Source organism: Ochotona princeps, chromosome 4 (assembly GCF_030435755.1).
Source record: "Ochotona princeps isolate mOchPri1 chromosome 4, mOchPri1.hap1, whole genome shotgun sequence".
NCBI lineage: Eukaryota > Metazoa > Chordata > Mammalia > Lagomorpha > Ochotonidae > Ochotona > Ochotona princeps.
In genome coordinates, this window is record NC_080835.1 from 78,878,717 (window position 1) to 78,891,186 (window position 12,470).

At 42.1% G+C, this 12,470-nt stretch overlaps 2 pseudogenes; one reads left to right on the forward strand and one right to left on the reverse strand.

Moving 5' to 3' along the window:
- The first annotated feature begins 3,078 nt into the window (after positions 1-3,078).
- LOC101533815 (intraflagellar transport protein 20 homolog) lies at positions 3,079-3,872 on the forward strand (annotated as a pseudogene).
- Positions 3,658-3,764, reverse strand: LOC118759538 (U4 spliceosomal RNA; annotated as a pseudogene).
- Positions 3,873-12,470: the final 8,598 nt, after the last annotated feature.

Here is a 12,470-nt window from a genome sequence, read left to right on the forward strand (position 1 = left end):
CCAGTTTGTGCCCCTACTGTTCCACTTTTTTTTTTTAAGATTTATTTATTTTTATTGCAAAGTTAGATATACAGAGAGGAGGAGAGACAGAAAGGAAGATCTTCTGTTTGATGATTCACTCCCCAAGTGAGCGCAACAGCCAGTACTGAGCCAATCCAGAGCCAGGAGCCAGGAACTTCCTCCAGGTCTCCCAGGCGGGTGCAGGGGCCCTAGGCTTTGGACTGTCCTTGACTGCCTTCCAGGCCACAAGCAGGGAGCTGGATGTGAAGCAGGGCTGCTGGGATTAGAACTGGTGCCTATAGGGGATCCCGGCTGGTACGTTCAAGGCAAAGACCTTAGCTGCTAGGCTACTGCGCCAGGCCTGCTGTTTCATTTTCAATCCAGGTACCTGGTAATGACCTAGGAAAACAGAGAAAGATGGCACAAGTGGTTGGGCGCTTGCTCCCTCTGTGAGAGACCCATGGCCATGATGGCCATTTTGAGTTATGTCTCTGTCTCTCCCTCTCTGACTTCCAAAATGAACAAATAAATTCTTTTTAAATCACTAGACAAACTCAAAAGCCGATTTGAGAAGGCAGAAGGATGTATCAGTGAATTTCAAACAGAATAGAAAATGCTTAGTCTGAAAAAAAAAACCTTGAATGCCTAAGAAATAACATTAACTATGTAATAAGAGTCCCAGAAAGAGCAGAAAGACAAAAACATTGAAGAAACAATGGGCCAAATCTTCTCAAATTTGATGAAATTCATAGATCTACAGAGCAAAAGAATAAACTGGCATAAATAGCAACAAAATCTCACATCTACACCAAGAGAAAATCTTGAAAGAAAAAAAAAAATGGGGCCTGGCATCATAGCATAGTGGTTAAAGTCCTTACCTTGCACGCCCCAGGATCCCTTATGGGCGCTGGTTCTAATCCCGGCAGCTCCACTTCCCATCCAGCTCCCTGCTTGTGGTTTGGGAAAGCTGTCGAGGACAGCTCAAAGCCTTGGGACCCTGCACCCGTGGAGGAGACCTGGAGGAAGTTCCTGGCTTCTGGCTCCAGATTGGCACAGCACCGGCCATTTGTGGTCACTTGGGAAGTGAATCACCTGTCGCTCCTCCTCTCTTTATATCTGACTTTCCAATTTAAAAAAATCTTTTTAAAAAAACAAATTAAATAAATTTGAAAAATGGACAAAATTTTTTTTCTAAATGCATGCATCTTTATGACATTTTAGATTCAAAGTTGCGAATATATTCAATATAGAAGACTGTGGAATCACATATAATTTAGCAGGTTCAAGTCCCAGATGCTCCACTTGTGATCCAGCTCCCTGCTATTGTACCTGGGGAAGCAACAAAATATGGCCCAGGTGTTGGTGCCCCTGTACCCACATGGGAAACCAAGCAGAGCTCCAGCCTCCTGCTTTGGCCTGGCCTAACCCCAGGATTTGTGCCCATTTGGGGAACAAACCAACAGATGGAAAACACCCCCTCACATCCCTGTCTCACTTTTTGTAACTCTACCTTTCAAATCAAGCAACAAATCCTTTTTTTTTTTTTTTTAAAGAAAAGTGTTTCTAGAGACAACATTTCACAGTATTTTAGGGTGAACATATCAGGACGAATTTATAATTAGGAATGGATATATACCTGAAAATACTCCTTGCATATATAAAGTAAAAACTGTCTCACTTAAAAGCAACACTTAGTAGAAGTAAATGAAATGTTGGGCATCTGTCTCACAGTAAATAGAACTAGACAAAAAGAAGTAATGAGGACACAGAAAACATGAACGGAACCACCAACCAATTTGGCCTTTGTGACAGAGCAAGAACGCTCAACTCCTGAAGAACAGCATGCCTGCTATTTGGCAACGTGCCTGGAACACTCTTTAGTAGAGATTATATGCTAAGACAAGCATCAATGAATGTAAATGATTGAAATCCTACAAAGTATGTCATTTAACCACAATAGAATTAAAGTAAAATCAGTAACAGAAAGAATTTCAAATAATCTCCTAATACTTAGAAACTGAACAACATGCTTTTTTTTCCTTTTATATTCTTTGTGTGTGTGTGATTTTTCTTTTAATTTTTATTTTTTTATGATACAGTTCCTTAGCTCAGGGATTTCTTCTTCCACCCTTCCCAATTATCCTTTCCTCTATTTTTTCCTTTATATTGTAACGATAGTATAGACCTACAATTACAGTCACAAATCTTCTTCTATTTAGGTGTATATGACATTGTAGGTATAGACAGGGGTAGAAAATCTAGCATTCTATGAACAGTCAAGATACAGCTAACAGTTTAGGAATCCATCTTTTATTCAGGAATAGAGATGTATACTGCACTATATCTTTACTTTGTGGTATATTTGTTTCCATTATACAGTTCCTCTAAATGGATATATATATATATATACATGTTTACCTTTGCATCTATTGATCTTGTGTTTTGAACAACACACTTTCAAATAACAGTGAGTCAAAAGAAAATCATGGGACCGGCACAATGGCCTAGTGCCTAAATCCTCGCCTTGCATGCACCAGGATCCCATATGGGCACCGGTTCGTGTCCCAGCTGCTTTACTTCCCAATTAACTGCCTGCCTGGGAAAGCAGTCGAGGACGGCCCAAAGCATTGGGACCCTCCACCCGCATGGGAGACCTGAAAAAAGCTTCTGGCTCCTGGCTTCAGCTGGGCTCAGCTCCAGCCATTACAGCTACTTAGGGAGTGAATCATCGGACAGAGGATTTTCCTCTCTGTATATCTTCTCTCTGTATATCTGACTTGGTAATAAAAATAAACAAGTCTTTTAAAAAAATCATAGCAAGATTAGAAATGAATTTTTAAAAACGAAAACATGAATCAAAGATTGTGAGATGAAGCCAAGGCAGGCTTAGAGGGAAATCTATAGCTCTATTTTGTATATATTTAAAAGGAAGAAAAATTCAGAATCAATAACGCAGATGTTTAGAAATTGGAAAATGCCAGGCACCTGTCTGCTGCACACCCTCTCCCACCCTGAGAGATGAGTTGCCCATCAACATGAGCCTGAGCCGCAGTGTGCAGCCACTCCAGGTGGGCCCCTATGACCAAGGACAACCTGGGGGACGCAGGACTACACTTTGATGAGCCGAACAAGCTATGAGTGTTGGACCCAGAGGTTACCCAACAGACTGCTGTGCTCAAAGATGAGTGTAGGAACTTTGTGGACAAAATTGACCCGTTTAAGACAACAGTTGGTGGTTTAATTGAGCTTGTTGAATAGCGTGCAGAGGAAGCAGAAACCAGACTTGTGAAGAATATTAATGCTACAAACTTGTTCAACTCTATAGCAAAGTAGAGCAAAGACTAACAGCAACTTCAGGTACTCAGAGCAGAGAATAAAATGCAAGAGGCAGAAGTGTGGCTGAAGTGCGTAAAAGCCCCTGCCTGCAGTGCTGGCACCCCATATGGATCCTGGTTCAATTCCCAGCTGCTCCACTTCTGATTCTCCTCCTGCAAATGGCCTGAAAAAGCAGCAAAGCATGGCCCAAGTGTTTACTTGAGAGATCTTACAGAAACTCCTGATTTTTGGCTTTGACCTGGCCATTGTGGCCATTTGGGGAGTAAACTGGTGGATGGAAGACCTCCCTTTCTCTGTGTCTCCTTCTCCCTCTAACTCTGACTTTCAAATAAGTAAAATTTTAAAAAGAAAAGAAAAATGTTTTCAATTAGCAATAATCATGCCTCAGATAAACCTCATTGGCTATGATACTGCCACTGCGCAAAGCTAAGAAAAGAAAAATGTAATCAGAGAAGTATCGATTTGAATCTGAAGTTTTGTGTAAAGGAAAAGCACAGCAAAATAAATTCGTTGACCCAATTACATTTCAGAAATGAGTTGAAAGTTTCGTTTTTTATATGAGGAAAACATCAAAAGAAAATAGAGAAGAAGAAATTCTCCCAAAGGCCTCTGTACCTTTCCCAGTGGCTTGACCAAGTTGCATGAGCAGGTGTCCCCCAGCAGCTGGAGTCTGGAGGATCTGTTTTCTGAGTACCTGTGAACAGATGTTGCCACCAGCACATGTTCTCCCCCCTGGCCATTCAGTCTGGACTAAGCAAGCTATAAACTTTGATCTTTGTGGATTTATTGAGCAATAAATTATCTTCAAATGGGAAAGAAAAGAAGTTAAAAATAAAACAGTGAATCAGACCCACAATACAGAAACAAAGAAAAAATAATGATTAGAGCACAGAGAAATTGAGAATAAGGAAGGAAACAGGTGCTAGGATTGTGGTACAATGGGTTAAGATGCGGCCTAAAAAGCCAGCAGCTTTTGAGTTTGAATTCCAGTTGCTCCGCTTCCAATGCAGCTCTCTGGTAATGTGTCTAGGAAAGCAGCAGAAGATGATGGCCTAAGAGTTTGGGCTCCTGTACATACACAAGAGATCCCAATGAAGCTCTTGGCTCCTGGCTTCAGTCTGGCCCAGCACTGGCCATCATGGCCATCTGGGTAGTGAGCCACTGGATGAAAGATCTCTTTGTTTCTCTTCCCATTTCTGTGACTCTGCCTTTCAAATAAATAAAAAAATCAATCCTAAAAAAGAACTTCCTATTGACAAAACTGACTCAAAAAGAGATGGTAAATTTGAAAATGTATCAGTAAAGAAATTGAATTTTTGGTTAAAAACTTTTCACAAAGAAAATTTCAGACCTTGAAGGCTTCAGTCGTAAGTTCTATCAAACATTACAGTAGAAATAATACTATTCTTATAGCAACCTTCAGAAAATACAGGAGGAGGAAATATTTTCCCCAATAATCTTTTTTTTTAAAGATTTATTTATTTTATTACAGTCAGATATACAGAGAGGAAGAGAGACAGAGAGGAAGATCTTCCGTCCGATGATTCACTCTCCAAGTGAGCCGCAACAGCCGGTGCTGCGCCGGTCTGAAGCCGGGAACCAGGAACCTCTTCCGGTCTCCCACGCGGGTGCAGGGTCCCAAGGCATTGGGCCGTCCTCGACTGCTTTCCCAGGCCACAAGCAGGGAACTGGATGGGAAGTGGAGCTGCTGGGATTAGAACCGGCGCCCATATGGGATCCCAGCTTAAGGCGCGTTCAAAGCGAGGACTTTAGCTGCTAGGCCACGCCGCCGGGCCCTTCCCTAATAATCTTATACATAATGCTGATTTTCTGCATTATTCTTCCACTAAATATCCATCTATAAATATTTCTCATGAACACAGGTAGGAAAGTCTCAATAGAATCTCACCAAATAGAGTACAGCAGTATACAAGATGACTATGCATTATGACCAATTAAGTCTTATCCCAAAGATGTAAAACTGCTTTTGCATTTAAGAGCCAATTAATGTAATATCCCTTATTAATAGAAAAGGGCAAATTGGTTTCATCATTTCAATGGACACAGATAAGGCAATCTGCTAAACGTAAAGTCCTTGCAAGGTAAAACCTCCAACAAACTAAGACTTGAAGGAAAATTCCTTAATTTATGAATGGTATTTATAAAAATACAGCTGGGGGCAGATACAAAGGATGTTAAACCACCATTTGAGTGTCCCGCATTAAGTTCCTTGGGATTAAATCCCACCTCTGTTGCCACTCTTCCTTTTAACGTGCCCAGAAAGCAGCAGGTGAAGGTCCAAGAACTTGAGTTCCTAACACCTGTGTGGGAGACCTAGATGGAGCTCCTGTCTTCTGGCTTTGACCTGACCCAGCCCTGGCAGGTGCAGGCATTTGAGGAGTGAACCAGCTGACAGAAGATCTGTTTCTTTCTCCTCATCCCCCAATCCTCAGGTTGTGCAAAAAATAAGACTTTAAAGCAACACAGTAAATGTGATACTTGATGGCAACAGAAAGTAGGAAGAAGGGAGAAGGAAAAAGGAAGAGGAACTCCAAAAAAAAAAAATGGGGGGAAGAGGAAAAAATAAATGTTTTTAAGTTGATCTAATACTATTCCTTGAAGTGATGCTGAGTGAAGTGGTTTGAGAAGGAGAAAAGGGGCCAGTGTTGTGCAACCTGCAATACTGCATCCTATATGGGCACACGTTTGAGGGTCTGATATTCCACTTTGGACCCAGCTCACTGCTAATATTCATCCCTAGAAAAACAGCAGAACACGCTAATGTTCTTGGACCCCTCGTGAGTATGTGGGCGACCAGGAAGGAGCTCTTGGCTTCCAGCTGTTGGCTTTGGATTGGTTTAGCTCCAGCTGTTGTGACGGTCTGAGGATTGAACCAGCAGATGGAAGATCTCCATCCGTCTCTCTTGCTCTTGCTCTCTCTCCCTGGCTCTCCCTTTCTCTGTGTGTGCAACATTGACTTTCAAATAAATAAACAATAAATATTTTTAAAAGCGGAAAAAATAGATCTTTTGGGGGACCAGGAAATTGTGATAACTTTTTCAACCCATAGTTCTATGCTGAGACTCTGGAAAACAAAGCATGGTAGATATAAAAAGGGAGAGAAGGGAAAGCTAAGGGTAAATGAACAAAACACACTTTTAACAATATTTATTTATTTTTATTGGAAAGGCAGATATACAGAAAGGAGGAGAGGCAGAGAGGAAGATCTTGTGTCTGATGATTCACTCCCCAAGCGACTGCAACGGCCAGAGCTGAGCCAATCCGAAGCCAGGAGCCAGAAACTTCTTCTGAGTCTCCCACGCAGGTGCAGGGTCCCCAGGCTTTGGGCCGTCCTCCACCGCTTTCCCAGGCCATAAGCAGGGAGCTGGAAGGGAAGCAGGGCTTTCAGGATTAGAACCGGAGCCCATATGGGATCGTGGCATGTTCAAGGTGAGGATTTAGCCGCTGGGCTACCACACTGGGCCCTCTTTACTTCTTTATAGTGGCTGTGGTAATAAGAAAGACACCAGTTCTGTGTGTATGAATGTGTATCAGCCACTGCAAATTCTTCGTGTTTTTATTGGAACTTGATTGGTACAATTAATACAATTCATTAAAAGTTACTCATGACGAGGGAAGATCCCTGAATGACAAGTTGTCTTAGCAACTCTGTTATAAGTTGGTGGAAATGGCAATTGACTTGTTAGGAAATTGGACTCTATATGCTTCTATCATCTACTTATCCAGCTGTGCTGAAACTGGAAAATGTCATCAAACAGGAAATTGGATTGTCCAGCACAAGATGTATGTTGGCAAAGAGAAAAAGAGAAGGTGGCTACTGCTGGTCCTTTGCGGGAGACAAGTCTGGGGCCAGGGGCAACTGAGCTACATGAGACTAGCCCAGATGATGGCTTAGAGTAAATGAAGAGGGTACAGCAGCAAATGCAGTGGAAAATGAGAAAATGAGCCAAGGGTTTTGACCCATGCCCCCACATGAGAGATTCAGAAGCTCCTAGTTGCTGGTTTTCAACTGGCCTAGCCCCAACCTTTGGGGCCAATTGGGGAATGAACCAAAGAATGAAATCTCTCTCTCTCCCTTTATCTCTCTTGCTGTTTCCTTTTGTCTCTCTGTAACTCTGCCTTTCAAATCAAAATAAATAGCTCTTAAAAAAAGAGAGAGAAGAAAAAGAAACTGTGCCATAACCACCACTTAGTAGACGCAACCTCAACAAGCTATTTCAGGATTTTCATTAGGTAAACTGAGCAAGTAGAGAAGACAGGGATTAAAGCAAAAGTAGCGTTTCCCAGGAGCCCAAACTACCAAGCCAGTCATCAGAGCTGAAGCCTGCTGCCGGAAGACTGCAGCAGAATCCCCCACAGTGCAGAGAGAAAACTAGTTGATTTTCTTGGCTTTTTCTTTTTTTAAGAAACTCAGAGAACTAAAACTGTGGTAGTTCTGTGATAAGGACAGTCAATGATGCCTCTGAGCCAGCACCAAAGAGCTAGGTAAGGGCAAGTGTCAGGGAACGGACACTGAAGACTGTTCCAGAAGGAATCAAAAATTCTTCTGAGTTTGCAGCACAGATTCTTTGTTGCAAAGTAATATGGAAGTAGAAATTGGACTCCACCCCATCAGCCCAGACAGTGTGGGAGCCAGTAAAAATAACTGGAGCTGGACAGACTGCCAATCCAACCAGGAGAGAACAAGATTGTGGTGAGACTGTGATTCCAAAAAAAAAAAGAAGAATCTGGGCTTTATAAACCTATCCATTTCTATTCTCTCATCTTTGCTTTCTTTTCCTTCCTTTTTTAAAATTCCAACTTAGTCCCAGTTGAACTTACAGGAAAATTGACTTATTTCCCACACCTACATCAGGATAAATAATGGAATTGGCCCCTGACAGATACGGTGGAGAATGTGAGGTTGGGAGGAAAAGGAGGCAGTGGCATGGGGCAGGCCGATACCTTGCTCCCCGATGGATTCCTACCTTATCTTTGCTCTTTTCCCTGAAGTCTATACTTGCACAGCAGTTTTGGCATTGGGGTGAAAGAGGTTGTTGGACTTCTCATTGTCAGGGCAGGAGAAACAAATAAAGGATTGCCTCTAAGGAATTGTGGAATGTTTATTATCTTAAAGAAAACATTTGTCCTCTCCCATAAGGGAAATCCTGTCATCTTATCTTAACACTCCCTCCCTGATACAAGCATTCTCCTTTGCCTTATTGTAAAGCAAGCAGAACCTGACCACCGGATGGCCAGTCTGTGGGCGTCCATCCAGGGGCGATGGCTGAGTTCAACACCAACACCTACAACTGCTTGAATGATTAAAATGACCTTGAAACCAAGCCTTCTTGTCTGATCCTTGCGCTGGTTCCTGCCTTGTCATTTCCTTCCCAGGGAGCAGGATGTCTGGTGCTGCAGAGGCCAAAGCCACAGATGAGGAGTGCTCTTTTTAGGATGCTCAGAAGCCACGGGCCACCTGGCTGGCTTTAGGGACACAAAGCGGGTGGAGATTTTTATGATCTTGCAAATTGCCAATAAATCAAGGAAATTTTAAAAACTCTTTTCTTATTAAAAAAGTATATATATATACATGTACATATATACATATATTTCATTTCTTTAAGATTTTATAAATGATCTTTGTTAATGTCACCTGCAGAATCTACACAAATAAAATCTGACACAAAAATTCATTATGATTTTCTGTGACAAATACATGCTTTACAATTTTGCTTTCTCTGTTGACCTTTGTTTCTGTTGCTTACTTTAAAAAAATTATTTATTTGAAAGGAGTTATAGAGAGGGATAAAGAACAGGTCTTCCATTCACTGGTTTATTCCTCAAAGGCCTCTCCGCAAAAGCCAGGAGTATGTCAGCCCGAAAACAGGACCCAGGAGTTTCTTCTGGGTCTCCCACACGGGTGCAGGGGCCCAAGCACCTGGGCCACCCCCTTTCCTTGCTTTCCAGGCACATTAGCAAGGAGCTGGGTAGGAAGTGGAATAGCCTATTTGGAATGTAGGCATTGCAGGCAAAAGCTTTCACAATGCTAGCCCTACCTGCTGCTTACTTTTCAAAATAGCTCTCCAAGGTAAATTTAGTAACAGAATGACTGCTTTACGTCTTTTTTTTTTAAGTTTATTTTTATTACAAAGTCAGATATACAGACAGGAAGATCTTCCATCCGCTGATTCACTCCCCAAGTGACCGCAATGGCCGGTACTGTGCTGAACCGAAGCCAAGATCCAGGAACTTCTTTCCAGGTATCCCACGTGGGTGGTGCAGGGTCCCAAGGCTTTGGGCCATCTTCGACTGCTTTCCCAGGCCACAAGCAGGGAGCTGGATGGGAAGCGGGATCCCGGGGCACTCAAGGCGAAGACTTTAGCTGCTAGGCCACTTCGCAGGACCCGCTTTAGGGCTTTGACTTCCTGTTGTCAATGGTCTTTACAACCTTGTCTGCGATACACTCAATTACCCGAACCAAAAGCAAACATACTCATAAATTTATATATGATAAAAGTTGAGCTGATATTGTCTTTATTTCATTAGCTCACATTTGGAGATTTGTGAAAATGCAGTTCAATGGGTTTAAGAGAAAGAGAAAATAGTCTTCAGTTCAGAACTGCCAGATTTTGTAATTAAAATACAAAAAAATATTTTGATAAAAGAAACTTGGAATATCTATACACCTGTGTGGTGTAGAAATTAGTTAGAGAAACATCAAAACACACAATGAAAGCCTGTATAAAAACAAAGTTGGCACTGGAATTGTATGCAAGTTAATTTCTGAATGAAACCAGGTCGTTTTTGGCTTTAAAATGCTATCACGTTATATGGCACAGTCCCTAACTATGTCTGCAAGAAAGGTGTTTTTCTAAACATGAATGAATTCCTTGAGGTAAAGAAAAATAATCCTTTGAGTAACAGAAAATACTTATTTTCAATGAAACTGAAAAGGACTCAAATCAAAGAATCAAAAAGATAGCTACAGCAAAATAGCTTTTTTTTTTTTTCTAAAATAATGTGACTCTACAGAGTTCTAAAACTTACAAATAGTGGAAGTTTACCAATCATTGGTCAACATTGGAAATTTCTAGGAAAGTATGTTTAATAAATAAATGAATTGTTCCTTTAGACAACTGGAATGAGTTTCGAAGCCAGACTTCTGATAAATGGCAGAGGCCCCCATGCCTGGGAAGGGCCAGTCTGACAGCAATCTGCAGTGACAACAAACAGAACAATGAAGGTCTATTATCTTAGAGTTCACAGAGGAGCAACCTGGCCACTTGCCAGACAAGTGCAAACTATGTCAGTGTTTATCACACAAACCCAGGGATTTTTCCAAATAATAGTAAATGAGGTGGGGTTCTTCTCTCTTTTTTTTAAAGTAAAAGGATTTCCTGACACTGTCTAGAAGTTGAGATAGTATCTTTGTGTATTTTCACAAAAGGGTACAACATGCACCTAGGATAAAAGAAAAAAACAAAAAGACAATGGGATTTGGGTATCAGCTTTGTGATTTGTAGAGAAGGCAGAATTCTGTTCTCAATGGTTTTCTTTTAATTTTGTTAGCCTGCATCAAAACCGACTTTACTACAGTCCAGATACCTTGAAACATGTGATTTGTGATGCTACCCAATAATAAATACAGTGGTCCATGCTCCCTGCTCAGCAGACGGGCCTACTCTCCTTCAAAGGAAAGTGGCACAGGCAACTATCTCAACCACCCAAGCATCACCAGCAGCCTGGAACGCAAGGGTCTCTCTCTTTCTCTCTCTCTCTCTCTCTCTCTCTCTCTCTCTCTCTCTCACACACACACACACACACACACACACAGACAGAGGAACCGCCCCCCCCACAACCTTTGTAGTAATTGCAGCTTAATTATTTCCAATTTTAACTGCCCCAATTATCAGAATAAAATAACAATCTGCAGAGCTGGTTTTAAAGAGAAAATATTTCCCAAGTTCAAATCAGCTGATTGCATTAATTTTAAAAAATTTTGGGCCCAGCGCCGTGGCCTAGCAGCTTAAGTCCTCACCTTTGGGCCTGGTGGCGTGGCCTAGTGGCTAAAGTCCTTGCCTTGAATGCCCCGGGATCCCATGTGGGCGCTGGTTCTAATCCCGACAGCTCCACTTCCCATCCATCTCCCTGCTTGTGGCCTGGGAAAGCAGTCGAGGATGGCCCAAAACTTTGGGACACTGCACCCTCATGGGAGAACCAGAGGAAGTTCCAGGTTCCCGCCTTCGGATTGGCGCGTACGGGCCGTTGCGGCTCACTTGGGGAGTAAATCATTGGACAGAAGATCTTCCTCTCTGTCTCTCCTCCTCTCTGTATATCTGACTTTGTAATGAAATAAATAAATCCTTTAAAAAAGAAATAAAGTCCTCACCTTGAAAGCGCCAGGATCCCATATGGGCGCCAGTTCCAATCCCGGCAGCTCCACTTCCCATCCATCTCCCTGCTTGTGGCCTGGGAAAGCAGTTGAGGACGGCCCAATGCCTTGGGACCCTGCACCCGCGTGGGAGACCTGGAAGAAGTTCCTGGTCTTGGCTTTGGATCGGCACAGCATCAGCTATTGTGGTCACTTGGGAAGTGAATCATCGGATGGAAGATCTTCCTCTCTGTCTCTCCTCCTCTCTGCATATCTGACTTTGTAATAAAAATAAATAAATCTTTAAAAAAAATTTTAAGAATTAATTTATTTGAAAGAGTTACAAAGATGGAGACAGAGAAAAAGAGAGAGGTCTTCCATGCGCTGACTCACTCCCCAAATGGCCACAAAACTGGAAAGGTAGGCTAGTCCAAAGTCAGGAGTCAGGAGCTTATTCCTGGTCTCCCACACGGTTGAGGGGCCCAAGCATTCAGCCACCTCCCCCTGCTTTCCCAGGCACAGTAGTAAGGAGCTGGATTGGAAATGGAATAGCTGGGACTCCAAGTGGCACCCATGTGGGCTGCTATTTTTACAGGTGGCTTTGTTAAATAGGTCACAGCACCATCCCCCTCTGATTCTGTCTATTGCTGAGATTGTAACTTCTACTAATTAGAAAGAAATTCACTGATAAATCTTTAAATGAAAATTAAAATATGATCATATAGTCTTCAGGGAAATTTTTAAATTATGCTAAAATGAT